This window comes from Pinus tabuliformis, chromosome J (genome assembly GCF_031772625.1).
Source record: "Pinus tabuliformis cultivar Carrire ecotype Pingquan chromosome J, CPIR1, whole genome shotgun sequence".
Lineage (NCBI taxonomy): Eukaryota > Viridiplantae > Streptophyta > Pinopsida > Pinales > Pinaceae > Pinus > Pinus tabuliformis.
The window spans coordinates 1,152,857,968-1,152,882,302 of NC_142295.1; positions in this window are offsets into that span (position 1 = coordinate 1,152,857,968).

Consider the following 24,335-nt stretch of genomic DNA (forward strand, 5'->3'; position numbering starts at 1 on the left):
GACATGGCCTACCAATTAAGAGAGAGAGAAGTAGCCACAGTGGAAGACATGCAGAAAATTGTGGTCAGCGTTGAAGCAAATCTGTTATCCAAAAGAGCTAGAGCAAAAGCAAAGAAGAAAATCATTGTGAAAGAAGAGTCTTTTTCAATGGATCAACTACTCAAAAAGGTATAGGAGATGCTTGAAAGGGTGAAGCTTGACAAGCCTGAGCCAAAAGTTAGAAATCCTAACTTCTGTGGCCAGAAGCAGCCACAATATAGAATAAGACAGAGAGATCAGTGAGCCCAAGTGCAGACAGCACAACAGCCGGTAAAAACACCTTTGCAGCAGAATTTTGTGCATCGAACGGAGTCAGATGAGGACGGGAATGTAATAGGTGAAGAAAACCACCTCTTTACTCCAGAGGAGCTACCTACTTACATTACCGAAGAAGAAGAGTGTGCGGTGAGTTCAGCTGCACACAAAGATGTAGATTTCATTTTAGCTAGCGACATTGTTTTGGAAGAAGAATATCAAAGGGGATATATGAATGCTTTGTTCGCACAACAGAAATGATATTCACTCAGAAACAGAGATGTGCCGGCCAAACCAATTCAGAAAAAGAAAGAGGTTGAAGCAGCAAAGAATGATTCATCAGCTACACAAAGGAAAGGAAAAGAGGCTGTTGGTCCGGAGAGCAGCAAATCAAAATCAGCAGAACAATCACAGCAACAAGCTACATCAAAAGAAAAAGAAAAGAAAGAGATCCCAGTCAAAGAGGTAGAAAAGACTCCCGCTTTTAGGTTAGAGAATGGGATTTCTAAGTTAAAGGTATCCATCCCCTTGACTGAAATAATGAAGAACAACAGTTATAGAGGACAGATATCTAAAATGTTGAATTTAGACCCAACGTCCGACATGGTAAATATAGAAGATGATCAACCTGAAATGATTTTTGGACCAGCATCGAATGGTGAGTCTCCTGACAGCGATGTGGCACCCTTCTATATTAGTTTAAGATTGCATGATTTTGTGTTACATAATGCCATGTTCGATTCCGGAACCTCTCACAATCTCATGCCCAAGGCTATCATGGATAAGCTTGGTCTAGACATCACCCAGCAATACCATGATCTCTATTCATTTGATTCCTGTAGAGTGAGATGTATAGGACTCATCAAAGACTTGGTTGTGAGTTTGGATCAACTTCCCATGAAGAATGTTTTGATGGATGTGGTGGTAGCAGATATTCCTCCAAGGTTTGGCATGCTTCTTTCCAGGTCTTGGGTAGCGAAATTGAAAGGGACACTACAACTGGATTTCTCCTATGAAACCATCCAGGTGTTTGGAAAAATGAGGAAATTATATCGGGAATAAAAAATGAAATATATGATCACAAGCAAGGAGAAACCTATAAATCATCCGATTAACTATGTACATACAGATTTAGAGTCTTTTGTTTTGTTTTCAGATAGTTTAAATGATATAGATAGTCAGACAGTAGAAGCATATGATATTCCGGAAATAACATAAAATTTCAAAGAAATTTTGAAGAAAGAAGGACAAGAAAAGCAGAAAAATGTTGGGCAATTAGCTGAAGGTAATGGACAACAAGCAGACAAGGCACAACAAACAGATTTCCAGCACTTACAAGAGGAGGAAGAAGGCTTGTGGACCATGGATTTTGATGGAGCAGTAGGAAATGATGGCACTGGAATTGGAATTTGGGTACGTAGTCCTTTCTCCACCCCAAACAAAGTGCCTAGCAGCATGAGGGTTTGCTCTTACAAGCTGGCCTTTGAGTGTTCAAATAATGAAGCTGAGTATGAAGCTCTGATTGCTGGCCTGAAGATTCTAAGAAAGCTGAATGCTAAGAGGATTTCGGTATATGGCGACTCCGAATTGGTAATAAAGCAGGTCAGAGGTGAGTATCAAGAAAAGCATCCTAGGATGCGGGCCTACCATAATGCAGTTTTAGACATCTTAAAATTATTTTCAGAATACACCTTGACATGTGTGCCTCGTATACAAAATAGTGTTGTTGATGCTCTTGCCAAGGCAGAAAGTAGTTTGAAGATCCCCATGAACTCCATCAATAAATTTGAAATCCATGTCAAGCATCGTCCAACCATTCCAGACAATCAGAGATATTGGCAAGTGTTTCAAGGTGATAAGGAGATTAAGGATTTTCTGCAAAACAAAGGCAAGTTCAAAGAAACCTCAATTGATGTAGAAAACGACTATGGCAAAGGGAATGGTACAGATGAAGTTCAGATCAATGAAATGGACGTTGTAGCTGAAGAATAACATTATTCCTAAAGGCTTGATACCTGTAGAAGAACTTTTTGATCAGGATGATGTAGCCCGCAAGCCAACATTGCAGCCAATAGAGAAGGGTGTAGAAGAGGTCAACATCGGAACAACTGCCAATCCTAAGTTGGTAAAATTGTCTAAAGCATTACCGCCAAAGATCAAGGAAAAATACATCAGTTTGATGGCTTCATTTGCAGATGTGTTTGCTTGGGATTATTATGATTTAAAGACCTATGACACCAGTATAATTCAGCATACGATACCCATCAAGCCCAATCAAAAACCATTTAGACAGAAGCTGAGAAGGATAAATCCAAAGTTGCTACCATCTATCGAAAAGGAAGTAAACAGGTTGTACAAGTCAGGTATCATTGTGCCCATCAGATTTTCAGACTGGATCTCAAATTTAGTGCCTGTACGAAAGAAGACTGGTGAGATCCACTTATGCATCGATTTCAAAAATCTTAATAAAGTTTCATTGAAGGACAACTATCCACTGCCCAAAATGAACCATATACTTCAGCGAGTAGTGGGGGAATCTCGTATGTCACTGCTTGATGGTTATTCCCGATATAACCAAATTTCTATCCATGAGGATGACCGAGACAACACAGAATTCACCACTCCATGGGGAAGCTTTCATTATGCCAAAATTCCTTTCGGTTTAAAGAATGCAGGTACCACATTTCAGTGTGCAATGGACTTGGATTTTGCGAATGAGAAGGACGTGTTTTTGGTGGTGTACCTAGATGATTTGATGGTGTTTTCCAAATCTGATGAAGAGCACATGCATCATCTAAAAATTGTCTTTGAAAAGTGCAGAAAATATGGTTTATCACTGAATCCTAAGAAGAGCTTGTTCACCATGGAGGAAGGAAAACTACTTGGGCACATCATTTCAAAGGATGGCATTCGTATTGACCCAGCATGTGTGCAAGCAATTCAGCAAATCGATCTGCCCCGAAATAAAAAGGAGATACAATCGATCAATGGTAAGATGATTTTTTTGCGTCGCTTTGTGTCTAATCTTGCTGAACACTTAAGAGAGATGACCAACATGCTCAAGAAGGACAACCAAGTGAAATGGACAGAGGAGGTTGTAAAATCTTTCAATTTGGTCAAATTGGCCCTTTCTTCAGCTCCAGTTCTAGTAAGCCCGGACTACACTCAAGATTTCATATTGTTTTCATTTTCTTCGGAGCACACTATGGCAACAGTATTATTGCAGAAAAGAGATGATCACGAAAGACCCATAGCATTCTTCAGCAGGGCAATAAGGGATGTAGCTTTAAAGTACAACATCATTGAGAAGCAAGCCCTAGCATTGGTGAAGGCATTGAAGGATTTCTGGGTATACATTTTACATTCTCACATTCTCACCTATGTTCCTAATGCTGTTGTAAAAGATGTTTTAGTGCAGACTGATTCGGAAGGGAGAAGAGGCAAATGGATTGTGGCTTTGCTGGAATATGATGTGGAAATAATGCCCAAAAAGTTGGTCAAAGGACAGGGGTTGGCATAGCTAATGCTGAATCAAACTTGCATGCCTTGGACATAAATCTGATCACTGCCATGTCCGATGAGAATGAGGAAATATCATCCATTCAGGTATCTGAAATGTTTGCTCTGTCCCCATGGTATTCAGATATAATATATGTTCTGAAAAATCTATCACCACCACCCAGAATGACTAGAAATAAGGCGAGAACAATCAAGTTTAAGGCTGCCAAGTTTTGCATTCTAAATTCTGCACTGTATTGGAAAGATCCCGGTGGAATTTTGTTAAATTTTTTGGTGGAAGAAGAGGCAAAGAAATTCATGGAAGATTTCCACGGAGGAGAGTGTGGTGGTCACCTTTTTTGGAAGTCAACAGCGAACAAAATTTTGAGAGCAGGATATTATTTGCCTACATTGTTTGCTGATGTGTACAAGATGGTCAAGCGTTGTCATAAATGTTAGATTTTCGAAGGAAAACAGAAATTACAGCCTTTGCCACTTAAGCCTATTGAGGTGAGCGCTCCTTTCCAGCAGTGGGGGTTGGATTTCATTGGGGAAATTCATCCCGCTTGTTCCAGATAGCATAGATGGATCCTTACAGCGACAGACTATTTCACAAAATGGATTGAGGCAGCTCCCACCAGACAAGCTACAGATACGGTAATCATTTCATTTCTCGAAAATAACATCTTGTCTCTCTTTGGTTGTCCAAATAACTTAATCACCGATAATGCACCAGCTTTCAAATCAAAAAGGATGGTAGAATTTTGTCATAAGTGTCACATCATTTTGGGTCACTCAACTGCCTATCATCCACAAGGCAATGGATTGGTGAAATCTTCAAACAAATCATTGGTCAATATTACCAAGAAGCTGTTGGAAATAAATAAAAAGAGCTGGAATAAGAGGTTGGTCCATGCGCTTTGGGCAGATCGGATCAGTCAGAAAAAATCCATTGGTATGTCACCATTTGAGCTTGTTTATGGAGTTGACATAGTATTTCCCACGTCTCTCGCTGCCTTGGTAGTCAGACTTCTTCAGGAGGCCGGCAGTGAAGAAGATCCAATGCAAAGGAGGTTGAATCAAATGGTCCACTTGCAACAGACAAGAGAAGAAGTTTTCAAGAACACATCCAAACTACAGGAGAAGATATAGAAAATTTATCACAGAAAAGCAAAGTCAGATAAATTTCAGTTGGATGATGTGGTGCTAAAGTGGGATGCAAGGAATGGAGAGAAAGGTAAGCACAGAAAGTTCGAAAATATTTCGAAAGGTCCTTTCAAGATTGCAGCATATAGGGGTCAGAATGCCTTTCTTATAAAGGAAATGAACGGGGAAGATTATCCTGGAGGGCCGATCAACGGTCGGCTGCTCAAGCGGTACCACTGCTAATTTATTAACACTGCTTCCACTGTCATTGTAAATACCATTTTTATTTCAGTTTGGTTTCAGTCTGTCAAGTTAGTTTTTGAGTCATTTCAATGTCAAGTTTGAGTCAATTTCTTGGTCATTTTAGTTTCATAAATAAGTCAGAGTCCTGTGTTGTAGTCGAAATGATGACTCCATAGCCTAATGGACAAAAGGCACTGTCTAGCTCCTCCAGAGATCTGCTGTTCTTGGCACCTCCAAGGAGCTACCATCCCCCATTGGAGCCAATGTTAGAGTCGGTCTGGTCAACCCTCCATCAGAGATCAAAACTCTTTATGCATTTCATTTTTAGGTGTCCCGCTCCATTCACTCAGCTGCATTTCGCTAGGGGCATGCCATAATCTGACGGAGAAGGTCATGCTAGTCATTTCCCCTCATGTCTGGCTCCTGTTGGCTTATGTCTTTGTGTCAAATAATCAAAAGGTCCATAACAGTCAAGGTCTGGTCCTTCAATGGGAAAAGGTCATTTTTGGTCATCAGGTCCACGGATTGATCAATTTGGTCTTTAAATATGTCCAGTAAAGCCATGCAGGCCAGAGGGATGTTCTTGCAAAGTAATGATCCACAAAGTTTCATCATCATGATGATATAATTCGACTATTCTTCAAAACTCTGTTTTGAAGAAAAGTCAAATAGTGTCATTTGTGAAAAAATATTCAAAAGAGTCGACAGTTGATTCCTTCAGGTGCAGTCATGATTCCTATGACCAGATGCTCTATCATGCAATCCCTGCAAAAAGTGTCGAAAGTTTCATCGTTTGAGCCCAAAATTAGAGAAAAGGTGAAAATCAGGGTTATATTAAAGTCAGTGAAAGGTGTTGAACAAGACATTAGAAAAGTGGGTTTTTTTTAAAAAGATTAATTTAAAAATATGACCTCCAAGCCTATATACACAAATATCATCATAAAACAAGTTCATTGTGCAAGAAAGGCGTTGGAGGAAGGTTGCAAGGTCGTGAGTTGAAGGTTGGAGCGATTTGGAGCAGCTTGTGGTGATTTCTGGGCACGCGGTGCACACAGACAGGAGCGCGGCACACTCACTGGGCGCGTGCACACAGAGCCTGCCCACCGTTTAAAATCACCACTGGCATGGCGCACTGCGCTTTGTGCGCGGCGCACAGGGGTAAAACGCCTAGAAACCACCTATTTCACCCAAAAAAATTTGTGGAGCTCATCCAATTGAAAGGTAGGCAACCTACCTCCACTTGTGCATCAAATTTGAAAGAGATACGATATTTTATGATTATAATCAAATGATTTTTTTATATATATAAAACAAACATAAGAAGACATCAAGAAAACCATGATGCTAGGTTTTGTGCTACAGTGATATTGCTGCCAAGGTGTTTTTCCTACCCTAACCCTATTACTCATTCCCCTATGCCATTTTCCCCATAATCACTACCCTAACACTACTAAAATTATACTTCCTTTCCCCCTCCTCCTATTGCTCAAAAAACGCAAACCCTACCTTGCCAACAACACAAACACTACCCTATCAAAATACCCCAAAACCCCCTGTATATCCCTAAATAAAATTTTCCTATAAACCCCTATTCCCATTATATTATCCCCCATCATAATGCTCCCTTTTTAATTGTCCCCTTGGTGGCAGATTGTCAAAGCAAACTCCAGCTTCGCTATAATCAAAGGGCATCCTAAATTCAGTTTACAAACAGCAGTCATGGCATCCGAGGTTTCATCAGAATATGAGGAGGAGACCCACAGTGATACAGCTTCAGGAGAACAGGCCCCCAAAGAGACATCACCGGAGTTGCAAACATGTTAGAGATGAGCCAAACACCCTCATCGAGTTGCAGGCATACCCTATTGCTATGTCATGTTTCCAGCACTTAGCAGGTTTTGAATTTTGTCAAAGGGTGACAAATGTCAGAGTTCATCATGAGCTGGCCCATCTTTTTGCACTTCACCTACATGGAGGACAGTCTACCTTGGTTGGGGTCACTTTCACATTGACACCCGAAACCATATCAGTGGCAACAGGCATACCAAACATTGGAGAATAGTGGCATAAGAAGAAGAAGGTGGAGAGGCATCATTATGAGCCTTACATTAAGGCCAGTTGTTTGAGTCAGCTTACAAGAGTCTTCCCATTCAAATTTTTGAGAGATGAGTATGCTCCGCTCATGAAATTGATCATGAAATACTTCAGTTGTGAGGGGAGGTTTTCTCGCCTTTATGCCTATCACATCAGGTTCCTCATGCACTTTAGCAGGGTGCGAATGATGAACCTCCCATTTTTCATTTGCGGGAACATAGAGAGGATGAAAAATTTCATGCAGCACAAGACCCCTCGACAGCAGCTCAACAGTGTTTATCACTTTGCCCTTATCCGGATTTTGGTGGACCATCAGTTGGGATTGCAGGGTATTGCTTGGGAGGACTTCATCTCCCGTGACTTCTTCAGCGCTCCACAGGTAGTATCAGAGGCAGAGCATGAGATAGGTGGCCCATCTCATTAATATGAGCGACATGAGACTGCTACTATGCCAGTATACATCACCTATCAGAAAGGCAGTAGACCTTTGTTTGCAACAACAAAGCGAGTGTTATCTCCACCCGGGGTGGAAGGGGCCTCGCTTCCAACATCAGCATCACAGGAGCAGGGAAAGGGTAAGGAGCCAGTACAGGAGGAAGGGCCATTAGGTGAATGAGAGACCGAATTCGTTCTCCTCCATGATGATGAGACAGATGCAGAACTAACAAATGCAGAGCTTACAAAGATCATCCAAGAGCAGCAAACAATGATTGAGTCCTTATCCCTTGACTTGGAGAGGGCCAAGTGGAACATGAAGTACCTGGAGCAGATAAACAAGCAGATTGAGGATCAGAAGGCGATTATGGAGCTGCAAAACATTCATGAGCATTGCCAAGCTGCTCAAAGAAGAAGGGTTGAACTCACATCTTTAGAGCAAGAAATCAATGAGGATCGGGAGGCCAACCTTGAGAGGGTCAACATTCATTTGGAGAGGCTGCTGGACAAGGCCGACCAGGACCTTGCTCTACTGAGACACATGGCTTTCCGTTACATGGTGCGAAACATGAGTGCACAGGCCCAAATAAGGAGTTTGAAAGCGAAATTGAGGAAAGCAACAAGAAAGGAAAAGGAGGAAAAAGAGCAAGATCGGCTTCGAATCTTGGCTGAGGCTTCCTTGGCTTAGCATAGCACCCCAAAGGGAACCTCCAGCCCAAATTTCAAGAAATTTGGGGAATTTTTGGTCACATGGTAATTTTTTGGGCAAAAAACAGGGATTTTCTCCCTGTGCGCGCGGCGCTAAAATTCTAGAGCTCCAAATGAGGAATGGTTTGCATTATGGATTCAACATGGAAAATCACGACCACTGGTGTCCGGACAAGAAATTTTGGCAAGAAATGAGTCTCCAAAAGGTCAAAAAACACCCAAAATTGGCCTCTCTGCCACTTTTTTGACACACAGAAAGCAGTCTTGGGAGAATGAAGATTTGGAGGCGAAAATGAGCACCAAATTCAAAAATTCCAATGGGGTTAGAAAGTAGACAGGACCGGCTTTCCAGCAAGCCCACTTGGGCACATTTTGGACACCTGAAAGTGCCCCAAAACATGCCCCAAAGTAGCATGGCACACAGAGAAAATGGCGCGGCACACAGAGGAAAAATTGCCCAATTTGCTTTCGTTTCGCGAAATTTCGGTTCGCGACTTCTCCAAGTGGCCCCGCTCATCTACACTTTGGTTTTTTGGCACCAAAGGTGGCTTTTAAAGTGTTTTTTTATCCAGATTGGCTTCTATCCAAGTGGCGAAGGAAGGCAAACAGTCACCCAAGCCAAATGTCATGGTTGTAGCGCTGCGCCTGTAGCTGATGCTTGGCTCTCCATCTCCATTTTGCAATGATTCGAGTAACTCTCCAACCCTTGGTTGTTCTATCTCTTCCTTACACATTCTATATATTGTATGCAAACTATTTTCAAAAGGTTGGCTGGCTTGTAACTTTTAGGAGACTGTGGGAAAGAAACTTTGTTTCTTCACTGTGTATTTTTGACAGAGAATTAATGAAATGCAGCGGCTTTGTTTCATGAGATTCTTATGGTTGTGAGTGTAGCAAATGTGTCTCTTATGTTTTCATATGTATTTCTTTATGTTTCATAATTCAATTCATGTTCATTTCCAGTGAAATTTTCTAAGTGAGATTAGGTAGAATTCAATTTTATTTCTCTGCCTATGGGAAAATTTCATGTTCAGTGTTTTTCTTCTATTGAAAAGGATTCATGTAACTATGCCCTTTTCACTTTCTTCAGCAATCTAGTCATTCTGCATTACCTCAAACTAAATTGCTACATTTTCCGCCTGCCTTGCCTCACGGAATAATCTGTGCCTTTGTATTAAATTCTCTGTTCCTTGCTGACCGTTGGTCCCATACCATCCCAGAAGCTTGGTCATTCATGAAAATGGTTTCTTGTATCCCTATTCACTTACTAGCCTAAGATCAATATTTCACTGTAAGTCATCTCAGACCATTTTTGCTTATATATTCACTGAGCGTGACTCGGAGACAGCCCTCTCATGTTCTGGTAGGGCTAGCTACCAAACTGAGCGTGGTTTGTGGTTACCCTAATTTTTGCCTTCCTTCAGCCTAAGGGAGATTTAGGTGCTAACACCGCTAAAGGAAACCTTATCATGAAAGAAGGGAATTAAATACGCATTGGAGGGAGCAACAAGAGGTTGTTGATTTCTGGGCAAGTTTTCTTGGCTAGAAGCATAGTTCATGGTTGGGTGGCGAGTGTGCTTATTACGTACCATCTAACCTCAGTGACCCTGGTTAGATAATTTTTGCATGATCATTTCTGAAATATAGTCTAAAAATAATTTGAGATTTTGAATTTCTGAAATTGATATGGTAAGTATAAATTAGGGGTTTAGTTATAATAATTTTGTATAATCTGTAATTTCTTTGAGGTGTATTAATTCTTCCAATTCTGTTAATATTATATCATAGAGAATCTGTGTAGGAACCGGGGTATGAAACTTAAAATAAAATGGTCATTGATACAAACTTAGGGGTTGTTAACAAATTTTGTGAATTAACAAATTATTGCCAACTAAGTAGAGGAATCATGTCTCTACTGAGCTGGGGAGGCAGGGTAAGAAAGGTAAACTATGTAAGCTACACTCAAAACCATTAAATATTATTTAGTAACTTAAGAATAAAAAGTATTATTTCATTTTCAATGTTGTTCCATGGGTTATGGTAATTTGATCCCATATACTCATGAATTTATTATAAGGATCATTAGAGGCTAGAAATTAAGTAATAGGGGACATAATTAGGTATGGGTAGCAAAAATTAGAGTGGAAACAAAGTGTGATTTATAAAACCTGAACAAGGAATCTAGATCGAAACATTTGCATCTGCATGTGGGAGGAAAATGGCACTGAAATGTATGAGTACCAATTGAGTTGTAGGTTCTTTGCGTTTAAACTAGATCAACCGGATAAATTATATATATATTATATTTGGAAGAAAAGGAAAGGAAGAGATTGGATTTGGGTGTAAGAAGATCCTATCTTTGGCAGGATACTATAGTACAATAATTTGATAGTTAAGAAAAGGATCATATTTCCATAATCAATTAACGTGACATATGCAACACTTGATACCACTGCAGATAAGGGGAACTAGACAGTCCCCCTGCCAAGGTGAGGGGTGGTATTGCAAGTTTTGTGTTATATGTCACATTACCTTAAGGCCTTAACTCTTCTCTAGGAATCCATAATCTCCATGTATCGGACTCACCAAGACTTTTATGCATATTAAACGTTTACACATGGAAGGAGTTTAGTGGTAAAATAGTGTACAACTTAATAACACCAACAATTACCTAACCATAGAGAAAAAAAAGGAGTATATGGGATCAATTTATAACAAGAGGAGGAAATGACTCATTAAGGGGTGTATTTTTTTCTATCTAAACAACAGAGGAAACATTTAGTGAACTTAACTATAAAAATCTCATTGGACCCTTTCAAAACATGATGTAATGTGAGAGTCCAATTCACACAAAAAGTAGAAAGATATTAAATGGAATCCAAGAAGCGGAATCATAATTGTACCAGATGGACATCTAATTGAATGTAAACAATTCTAATCAATAATACTAGCATAATATAAATGGAAACATTCAAATATAGATGAGAGCAACGACGCAGTGCCAAACTCGAAAAATTAATAGTAAATAATGATAACAAAAGAACCAAAAGCATCATAAAGATTACAAGCTCACAATAACAAAATTTTACAAGCTCCTTCCCCAGACCCGCAATAATTCTAGTTAAATTAGGCACTTTGGAGAATTAAACGTCTTAATTAAGACTCAAAAACTAAAGGAGAAATCCAATAGTGTATGCAATAATAATATTCCTTATAGAGGAAACACTCCTTCAAGAGCATTGTTCTTAGACCACCGACCAAGCATAAATACTAAAATGAACGCATTACCGATAAAATTTACGTAGAATTTACAGTAATTCGGAATTCATATAGAATGCATCTAAAAAACAAACCCTTATTTGATCTAGCAACGCATTGGAGGATGGCACCGACTTGCATGTGGATGATGGAAAATTAGTTGAGGATGTAATACCAATATTCCCCAGAGTTATTGAGGGTGTAAAGGGTTGCATACAAATTTGTAAGAAAATAGGCAAATAAATGTAACTAAAAAACCCTACCAGATTAGGAATGTTGATTGGGAGAAAAAAATAGAGTCTACTAGAGAATATTTACCCACGAAATGTTGGAGAAAAACCATCAAACACATTCATCATTGAACCAAAACCGAGACACGTGATGGTAAAAAAATACTTGGAGAATTAAAATAGATTTAAACTTTAAATGAAAACTCGGTCCTAATGTTTATTATAATTCCTCACTACAGAGAAAGAATTAAATAATAGATTTAGCCGAATATAGGCCTCGTCGTCTCACCTGGTCTCTAGATCTACGTAAATCTTCCTTGGTTGATATTGTTGTAGTCGAGCCAATTGTCACATGCATGATCTCAGCTTAGAATGAAATCGTCACTCAGGAAAAGAGCACGCTTCTAGGTGCAAACGCGCAACACCATGGCAGCAGAAGCCATGCTTTGAATGAACAAAAATAACAAGAAGCTCATAGATGGAAGGGTAAACCATCTTAGGGTTTACACGTTTGAGGCATCGCTGTTCATTTTTTCACCACAGATCGCTACCATTCATTCTGACCTTAGGTGGCATGTGCCTATCACATGGAAACAATTTGGTGTCATTAAAACGTTCACTATTGAACAGACAATCACATGGGTGCGGTATGATCAACGTACCAAGCCAAGTGGGGGTACTATAAAAAAATTTAAACTGAGAAATAAAACCCATATATTAATTTAACATAAAATGTCAACGGGAATTAAGGAATCAAACTTTCAGTGGTTAGGAGGTCGCCTAAGGTAAGGAGCCAATCGGGGTAATGGACCTAACACTGACTTTATTATGAAAGAGCACTCAATGAGTGAGCCTTGGGTTTATGGAGAATGCAATGATGGTATTCAAGAAGGGGATTATTTATTGTTATATGTAAGAGCATTACATGACCATAGATTTGGTCTTAGGAATATCATAGCATAAACATAGAAATAGAATTGGATTCTTAGCCATGACATAACTAAGCCAAAGTGGTTAGATACAATTGCTCTCTCTCTCTCTCTCTCTCTATATATATATATATATATATATATATTGGCTTCTATCCAAGTGGCGAAGGAAGGCAAACAGTAACCCAAGCCAAATGTCATGTTTGTAGCGCTGCACCTGTAGCTGATGCTTGGCTCTCCATCTCCATTTTGCAATGATTCGAGTAACTCTCCAACCCTTGGTTGTTCTATCTCTTCCTTACACATTCTATATATTGTATGCAAACTATTTTCAAAAGGTTGGCTGGCTTGTAACTTCTAGGAGACTGTGGGAAAGAAACTTTGTTTCTTCACTGTGTATTTTTGACAGAGAATTAATGAAATGCAGCGGCTTTGTTTCATGAGATTCTTGTGGTTGTGAGTGTAGAAAATGTGTCTCTTATGTTTTCATATGTATTTCTTTATGTTTCATAATTCAATTCATGTTCATTTCCAGTGAAATTTTCTGAGTGAGATTAGGTAGAATTCAATTTTATTGCTCTGTGTATGGGAAAATTTCATGTTCAGTGTTTTTCTTCTATTGAAAAGGATTCATGTAACTATGCCCTTTTCACTTTCTTCAGCAATCTATTCATTCCACATTACCTCAAACTAAATTGCTACATTTTCCGCCTGCCTTGCCTCACGGAATAATCTGTGCCTTTGTATTAAATTCTCTGTTCCTTGCTGACCGTTGGTCCCATACCATCCCAGAAGCTCGGTCATTCATGAAAATGGTTTCTTGTATCCCTATTCACTTACTAGCCTAAGATCATATTTCACTGTAAGTCATCTCGGACCATTTTTGCTTATATATTCATTGAGCGTGACTCGGAGACAGCCCTCTCCTGTTCTGGTAGGGCTAGCTACCAAACTGAGCGTGGTTTGTGGTTACCCTAGTTTTTGCCTTCCTTCAGCCTAAGGGAGATTTAGGTGCTAACACCGCTAAAGGAAACCTTATCATGAAAGAAGGGAATTAAATACGCATTGGAGGGAGCAACAAGAGGTTGTTGATTTCTGGGCAAGTTTTCTTGGCTAGAAGCATAGTTCATGGTTGGGTGGCGAGTGTGCTTATTACGTACCATCTAACCTCAGTGACCCTGGTTAGATAATTTTTGCATGATCATTTCTGAAATATAGTCTAAAAATAATTTGAGATTTTGAATTTCTGAAATTGATATGGTAAGTATAAATTAGGGGTTTAGTTCTGATAATTTTGTATAATCTGTAATTTCTTTGAGGTGTATTAATTCTTCCAATTCTGTTAATATTATATCATAGAGAATCTTTGTAGGAACCGGGGTATGAAACTTAAAATAAAATGGTCATTGATACAAACTTAGGGGTTGTTAACAAATTTTGTGAATTAACAAATTATTGCCAACTAAGTAGAGGAATCATGTCTCTACTGAGCTGGGGAGGCAGGATAAGAAAGGTAAAACTACGTAAGCTACACTCAAAACCATTAAATATTATTTAGTAACTTAAGAATAAAAAGTATTATTTCATTTTCAATGTTGTTCCATGGGTCATGGTAATTTGATACCATATACTCATGAATTTATTATAAGGATCGTTAGAGGCTAGAAATTAAGTAATAGGGGACATAATTAGGTATGGGTAGCAAAAATTAGAGTGGAAACAAAGTGTGATTTATAAAACCTGAACAAGGAATCTAGATCGAAACATTTGCATCTGCATGTGGGAGGAAAATGGCACTGAAATGTATGAGTACCAATTGAGTTGTAGGTTCTTTGCGTTTAAACTAGATCAACCAGATAAATTATATATATATATATATATATATATATATATATATATATATATATATATATATATATATATATGTTGTTAGATTCTATCACTGAGGAAGTTTGAAATAAAAAAAAAAAAAAAAAAAAACAACAACAACAACAACTACTACTAAATGATAAACCGAGGAAGCATTCGCTACATAACTATGCTCCAATTGAAAGTTGGGGATGGTAGTGTGATAACTAGTAGCACTCTAAATACATTGTAAATACAATGGTTTTTGTTCTCATAGATGGGGATTAACCAAGAAGGAATTTACCCGGCGATGGGTTGGTATCCATGAAACAACTCACGGATTACACTAGGCAAATAAAGCTTGGAAAATGCAAAGTCAAAATCATGGTATTTTCCATTATATTTGGAAGAAAAGGAAAGGAAGAGATTGGATTTGGGTGTAAGAAGATCCTATCTTTGGCAGGATACTATAGTACAATAATTTGATAGTTAAGAAAAGGATCATATTTCCATAATCAATTGACGTGACATATGCAACACTTGATACCACTGCAGATAAGGGGAACTAGACAGCCCCCTGCCAAGGTGAGGGGTGGTATTGCAAGTTTTGTGTTATATGTCACATTACCTTAAGGCCTTAACTCTTCTCTAGGAATCCATAATCTCCATGTATCGGACTCACCGAGCCTTTTATGCATATTAAACGTTTACACATGGAAGGAGTTTAGTGGTAAAATAGTGTACAACTTAATAACACCAACAATTACCTAACCATAGAGAAAAAAAAGGAGTATATGGGATCAATTTATAACAAGAGGAGGAAATGACTCATTAAGGGGTATATTTTTTTCTATCTAAACAACAGAGGAAACATTTAGTGAACTTAACTATAAAAATCTCATTGGACCCTTTCAAAACATGATGTAATGTGAGAGTCCAATTCACACAAAAAGTAGAAAGATATTAAATGGAATCCAAGAAGCGGAATCATAATTGTACCAGATGGACATCTAATTGAATGTAAACAATTCTAATCAATAATACTAGCATAATATAAATGGAAACATTCAAATATATATGAGAGCAACGACGCGGTGCCAAACTCGAAAAATTAATAGTAAATAATGATAACAAAAGAACCAAAAGCATCATAAAGATTACAAGCTCACAATAACAAAATTTTACAAGCTCCTTCCCCGGACCAGCAATAATTCTAGTTAAATTAGGCACTTTGGAGAATTAACCGTCTTAATTAAGACTCAAAAACTAAAGGAGAAATCCAATAGTGTATGCAATAATAATATTCCTTATAGAGGAAACACTCCTTCAAGAGCATTGTTCTTAGACCACCGACCAAGCATAAATACTAAAATGAACGCATTACCGATAAAATTTACGTAGAATTTACAGTAATTCGGAATTCATATAGAATGCATCTAAAAAACAAACCCTTATTTGATCTAGCAACGCATTGGAGGATGGCACCGACTTGCATGTGGATGATGGAAAATTAGTTGAGGATGTAATACCAATATTCCCAGAGTTATTGAGGGTGTAAAGGGTTGCATACAAATTTGTAAGAAAATAGGCAAATAAATGTAACTAAAAAACCCTACCAGATTAGGAATGTTGATTGTGAGAAAAAAATAGAGTCTACTAGAGAATATTTACCCACGAAATGTTGGAGAAAAACCATCAAACACATTCATCATTGAACCAAAACCGAGACACGTGATGGTAAAAAAATACTTGGAGAATTAAAATAGATTTAAACTTTAAATGAAAACTCGGTCCTAATGTTTATTATAATTCCTCACTACAGAGAAAGAATTAAATAATAGATTTAGCCGAATATAGGCCTCGTCGTCTCACCTGGTCTCTAGATCTACGTAAATCTTCCTTGGTTGATATTGTTGTAGTCGAGCCAATTGTCACATGCATGATCTCAGCTTAGAATGAAATCGTCACTCAGGAAAAGAGCACGCTTCTAGGCGCAAACGCGCAACACCATGGCAGCAGAAGCCATGCTTTGAATGAACAAAAATAACAAGAAGCTCAAAGATGGAAGGGTAAACCATCTTAGGGTTTACACGTTTGAGGCATCGCTGTTCATTTTTTCACCACAGATCGCTACCATTCATTCTGACCTTAGCTGGCATGTGCCTATCACATGGAAACAATTTGGTGTCATTAAAACGTTCACTATTGAACAGACAATCACATGGGTGCGGTATGATCAACGTACCAAGCCAAGTGGGGGTACTATAAAAAAATTTAAACTGAGAAATAAAACCCATATATTAATTTAACATAAAATGTCAACGGGAATTAGGGAATCAAACTTTCAGTGGTTAGGAGGCCGCCTAAGGTAAGGAGCCAATCGGGGTAATGGACCTAACACTGACTTTATTATGAAAGAGCACTCAATGAGTGAGCCTTGGGTTTATGGAGAATGCAATGATGGTATTCAAGAAGGGGATTATTTATTGTTATATGTAAGAGCATTACATGACCATAGATTTGGTCTTAGGAATATCATAGCATAAACATAGAAATAGAATTGGATTCTTAGCCATGACATAACTAAGCCAAAGTGGTTAGATACAATTGCTCTCTCTCTCTCTCTCTATATATATATATAGACACACACACACACACTTGTCTTTTTCATTTAATTTATAAGACACAGAGATACATGGTTAGAAGCAGGGCATGCGACAAGTGGTATCAAAGCCCTAGGTTCAACTCTTGGACCTAATGGGCTTGAGGAACTGAGTGTGGCTACATTTAATTGCTATAGGAATGTTATATCCTAAGAAATATAGTTGTTGAAATTGATGTAACTTTGGAAACTCCATTGATTGTTGAAGTATTATCACCAGGAAAGGAATAGTTTCCTTATGTTATGAGTACTAAGCCCTATTAAATACTCTTAAGCATTATTTAGTACTCTTAGACCAAATGTAAAGTGGGTAAAAAAAAATTTACCAATGAATTAGGATTGTCTTAAGAAGGACACATTTATTATTCCATAAATTTAACGGAAACAAGGGGGTTGGCCCACGACTGGGGAATCATCTTCAGGTCTGAATTATTTCCTCCGCGGAGTGTGTTCTCTAATGCAACTATGAAACAAGTGGTAGAAGTAACTTATACTACAAAAATGTCATTAAACATATGTGGTATGTACTGGTGGACTTGGATAAATGAGAAATTTGCTAGCTACATATGCAATACGGTTACATTCATGAGTGAATAAGGGTAGGAGGAAACATATTAACGATAAACAAGTAGTATACTATATATGTTACTCAAATAGTGGATGTGATACACTAGTCTTATAATTCTGAAAAATAAATGAAGATGGAATTATGATAACTGCTGGTTGTTTTAAATAAACCATTGATTGGCGAAGTGAACACAACAAAACTTGCAATCTAGAAGAATATTTGTTATGAATTAATAATGCACTAATTTTTCCCTCTATTTGAGCATATTTTTTCAAGGTGTAGTTTTTTATATGACCCCTTTCCTTACAACAAAGTTAGAATGCTATAGTTAGAGGATGTAAAACAAGAATTTTAGGTATAGCTCGTTGAACGCACTTTTCATTAGTGATTATTGAAAGAAGCAACCATCTGAAATTCACATGGTAGTTTTGTTGTGGCAATTAGCTAACATCTAGATCTACTAGCCACCAGGTTCCTAGTTGAAACCCTTTCCATATTCTCATGACTCACAATGCATACCAACAAGCAACCCAAGTAACTAAATTACGGATAATAGATTGAGATGTGGTGCCATGGGAAGGGGATCTATGGTAGAAATCTAACACTTACGAAAAGAAAAGGAAAATAATCATAAGACCCAAATAGTGTACATACACAAGGAAATGTTGTAGGATTAAATGTCATGCTATCATCGTCTTCAATCTCTCTCTCTCTCTCTCTCTCTCTCTCTCTCTATATATATATATATATATATATATATATATATATATATAGAGAGAGAGAGAGAGAGAGAGAGAGAGAGAGAGAGAGAGAGAGAGAAGGGATCTATGGTAGAAATCTAACACTTACGAAAAGAAAAGGAAAATAATCATAAGACCCAAATAGTGTACATACACAAGGAAATGTTGTAGGATTAAATGTCATGCTATCATCGTCTTCAATCTCTCTCTCTCTCTCTCTCTCTCTCTCTCTCTCTCTCTATATATATATATATATATATATATATATAGATATAGATATAGATATAGATAGAGAGAGAGAGAGAGAGAGAGAGAGAGAGTAAAAGACAGTTATTCTACTGGAATTGAGAGGAAGCATGTTGAATACAGGATTCCAAAAATATAGGTATTGGAGGTTTCCAAGTTAGTAGGTGACATCAATGAATCGCTACAAAATTTACAAAAGAGTCAATTCCTTATGAATGAGGTAGATTTAGGAGCCTTCTCCCAAAAATCCTACTTTGGAATTGCTTGTCAAGAAATCCTACATTGAAATTTGCTTGTCAAAAACTCTAGTAATGATATTCAAGATCTATGCTATGAAAAATTGTTGTTAGAAAGGAAGGATATCTCACATAAGAAATGTAGAAGAGTGTGAGGAAAAGGATGCAATTTTCTATTAGAAATTGTGAGATTTTGTAGAAGGTATATTAATGAACCTAACCAAGCTAAAATTAGGAGAGTAAGAATTAAAAAGAGGATGCAAAGCAACATCGATATGAATTTATTTTCAACTTATTTCGAAAATTTAATAGTCAATATCTAGACTCTTATGACTAGTAGCAGAAGAAAAAAGACATGAATAGTCGAATGGGAGAATTCAAGTTCTCTGATTAGTGATGGAAAAATAAGAAAGCAATACAAAAGGTTATAAGTCCATAATGTTATAATCGGATTAAAACAAAAAAGAAAAAAAATATTGTGCCCATATGTAAAGGGTATGGTGGAAAAACTTATTTTACTATTACTCAGCAAAATGTTATGATAAATGCTTAATAATATGCCATGGAACAAAACAAAATAAAATCTAAAGTCTATGGTAAATGAAAGCTAAAGTATATAAGTGGGTGACTCAAGGCATAGTTAAACAAAGAGTACAATATTGTATGACATATGTATTCATTTATTAAGAGGAATCTTGGGCAATTTTTAACTCTCCACATTTTCTTAAGATCTCTTACATTATTTTCTATGAGAATAATACATTTACCATAACCATTTATCATAAACATGAAATAGTAGGGTTTCCATGATCACCAATCCTATCATTCTATACACAAAACATCATAAATGTCACCAATAAACACCACAAGTAGTAAGTGATCTAGCTAAGTGTTTGATCATATGATGTATATAACGAGTTCTCATAGGTACTTACAACATATGACGGTAGGTGAAATGATTATGATTATGATTTTGATCAGAAGGGAGAGTTGTTTTAGGTAGATAAAAGGGATATGAAACATACACATATACCTTTGTTAGGTCCCTATAATACTAGTATATTCCCTCATTGTTATTAGTGTAGCCCCCTTATTTTGATTGTTGTGCCCATGTAGTCCCCAAATGTCTTTGTGCCCCATAGAAGCCCATTATTGTTATTGTTGTGCCCTTACATTATTATTGTTATGTTGGCTCTGATTATATTATGACCCCTTAGACTCCTATTTATAGAAAGGTGGATTTTTCATTTGTATAATCCAATAATTTCTCATTTGTGTAATGTAAAGGAGTTTTCACCCTCGAAGAGACTATTTCTAAGTCATTGATCTATATCAGATCTTTTGATTCTAGGGTTTTACTGCTCCAAACAGATCATCTTGGAATTTTCACTATAATGTTTGTTCTACAAAGTTTCAGAAGCTAAATTTAAAACCCATTTGAGCCGAAATCTTGATGATTCTCGTGTCCCAATTTCAGATCTTGTCTCACGATATTTTCGGGGATATGAACTAAGGAAGTTAGGGTTTTTGTAGGCTCCCGAATTCAATCATAAACAAGTGACCTTGGGAAAAGAATCATAACTTTTTCTCTAAGCATCAAATTCAATTTTTGTAAAAATTTAAAGAAAGTGGACGTACTCTAGTTTGTTGGGTATCATTTTCAGGGCCAAATGTTGAAATAAGGACATGTGGAACTTCATACAAGTTCGCTCTACTGAACCAATATATAATCAGGTCATTAAGGGATATTGGGCATAATTCTCTCTTGAAAAATCCAATCTCAATCAGAATTGTGGGGTTAGAAAGAGAACTCAGAGGGTTACCATAGGACAAACTTTCAGACCTTGGGGATCCAAAATTACCTAGATAAATCAGATTTAATATTGAGCTCCTACAAACCAAGAAAAATGTGTGTATTTTTAAAGAAATTTTCATAAGTTTTGTTTGAAAAAATATTTTGAAGTGATTCAAAGGGAATAGTTAAGCATAAATATCATTATTTGATGACCTGAAGAAAGAAAATGGAAACACCTAGTAATCAACCCGAAAATTCTACTATGATGCATAAAGAAGAAGAAGAAATGCAACATGATATATCAAAATTATGGGACCAACTATAGCAAATTTCACAATCAAAAAGAGTAACCAAAAATGAAATGGAAGCTAAGATGGATGGTATGAAGAATGGTTTAAAATAAGACATGAAAGGTTTGAAGAATGGTTTAAAAGCAGACACGGGAGATTTAAAGAAAGACATGGAAGGTTTGGGGGGAGGTTTGACAAAAGATATGTTAATCATGATTTCATAGACTCTAACGTTGGATTCAAGACACACCATATTCCAAAGATCAATATGACGAATTTTGATGGAAAGGATCCTATAACATGGATACTACATATGGAGCAATATTTTGATCTACATAATGTGCAAAACACACAAAATGTATGCATTGCAACTTTATATTTAGAAACCAGTCAATTTGTATGGTATTGATGGCTTTGTTCTCACAAAAAAATTGTCACTTGGTCGATTTTTATAGTGGAAATGATAGCACATTATGAGGATACAAAGAGAAACACCTTCTTTAGCCAATTCATAAATCTCAAACAAAAGGGTTCAATAGTGGAAAACATTGAGGACTTCCAAAAATTGAATATAAGGGTAAATAATATTCGAGAGAAGCATAGGATTGATGTCTTCATAGGGACTCTAAATGATAACATCCAACATGAGGTTCACCTTTCAGAACCTGATTCACTACAGAAGGCATTCATGTTGGCAAGAAAAATTGAAATCAAAATTATGGCAACAAGGAAGCCTACCACTCACAACTATAAAGATGGAAGTGTGGTTTCTCCTAGCCTTTCACAACCTACAAGGTTGACACCACAAAACTTGGAAGAAAAAAATAGCAAAAGGGATTTGTTATAGTTGTGATAGAAAATACACTAAAGGTCATAAGTGTGCACAAAAGAAATTATTTTACATTGATTGTGAAGAGGAGGAAGAAAAGGAACAAGAAATTTCAAAATAAGAGCATATACACCAAGAACCAACCCCAGAAAAAGAATAAATGAATCCGACCATATCTTGTAATGCATTGGTAGGAATTACCACTCCTCAAAATATTAAGATAGAATGACATATCAAGAATAAAAAGGTAATAATGTTGATTGATTTGGGTAGTATCAATAATTTTACTCATTTAAAGATAGCCAAAGAATTAAATTGCCTCCTATATCTAACACAAGAGTGTCAAGTGATGGTTGCAAATGGAGGAACCATCAATTACTATAGAAAGTGCCATAATATCAAGATATCCATGGGAGAATATGTATTAAATAGTTCAATGCTTTCCATTCCAATGGGTCGTACTGATGTTGGGTTAGGAGTCCTATGGCTACAATCTTTGGGTATGATTAAGAACTTTTCTTGAATTTGTTTTTGCAAGGAAAGGAAGTTGAATTAAGGGGTATCATAGGGAAACTAGGAAAGATAATCAACTCTAATGGCATGACAAAGCTTATAAAGAAATAACAATGAGGCATAATTTCACAATTATGTTCGCTATAGGTTCAAAAATCAAAATCATTTATTTCTCCAGACCTCCAAAAAGTCTTGGACAAACATTCCAAGGTATTTGAGACTCCCAAAGGCCTCCCATATATTAGTGATCATGATCATGGTATTCATCTAATTCCAAGAAGTATTCCTCCAAACATCAGGCCTTATAGATATCCTTATGCCCAAAAGCATGAAATTGAATGTATGGTTGCAAAAATGGTAGAGGCTGGTATAATTCAACCTAGTCAAAGTTCTTTCTCTGCTCCAGTAGTATTGGTGCACAGGAAGGATGGATCATGGTGCATGTGTATGGATTATAGGGAGCTCAACAAGCTCACTATTAAGGATAAATTTCCCATTCCTATCATTGATGAATTATTGGATGAATTACACGGAGCAATTTACTTCACCAAGTTGAATCTTCATTCAGGATATCATCATATAAGAATGAAGACTGAAGACATTCTGAAAATAGCATTTAGAGCTCATGAGGTTCATTATGAATTCTTGGTCATCCCTTTTAGCCTTACCAATGCACCTTCTACATTTCAAGGTTTGATGAATTCCATTTTAAAACCCTTCCTTACAAAATTTTTGTTAGTAGTTTTGGATGATATACTAATCTAAACAAAGTCTTAGAAGGATCATGTTCAACATGTTGATAGGGTGCTCAAGTTGTTAAGGGAGAAACAACTATATACAAAAACCTCCAAATGTTTCTTTAGAGTACAGGAGGTGGAATATCTGGGTCATATTGTATCTCATGAGGGTGTTAAGGTAAACCCTAACAAAATAAAATTCATTAAGGAATGGAAAATCCCCACATCCATAAATCATCTGGAAGGATTTCTTGGGTTGATGTGGTATTATCACAAGTTTGTTAAGAATTATGGGACAATAAAAGCACCTCTAACAACATTACTAAAGAAAGATGCATTTTCTTGGACTCCAGAAGCAAGTAAATCCTTTTATCATATTAAAGAAGCAATGTGCCAAGCACTAGTCTTAGCAACACTAGACTTAAGAAAAACCTTTATTTTGGAATGTGATACCTCAAGAAATGGAATTGTTGTTGTTTTAGTGCAAGAAGGAAGACCCATTTCTTTTAAAAGTTGTCCATTCAAAGGAAATATTTTACACAAAGATATTTATGAGAAAGAAATGTTGGAAATACTACATGCACTTAACAAATGGCAACCATACCTAATGGCAAGGCACTTCAAGTTAAAAACAGATCATGATAGTCTTAAATACTTTTTAGAACAAAGATTATCTTCAAAAGGGCAGCAAATATTAGTCATAAAGATGTTGGGTTATGAATTTAAAATCATCTAAAAGAAGGGAAATGAAATATTATTGCAGATGTTCTCTCAAGAAAGGATGAGGATGTGCAAGCATCACTTTGTTCCATTTCTATTATCCAACCATATTGGATAACCGAAGCAAGGGGATGAATGACAAAGAAGTGTGGGCACTCATTCAAAAGTCATAGCAAGATCCTAGTACATCTAATACATTTAGCTAGAATAATGATTCATTATTGTACAAAGATCACTTATACCTTTGTAATAATTCCCAACTCAAACAAAATATTCTTCTGGAATTGCACACCTCTCCCTTATGAGGGAACTCAGG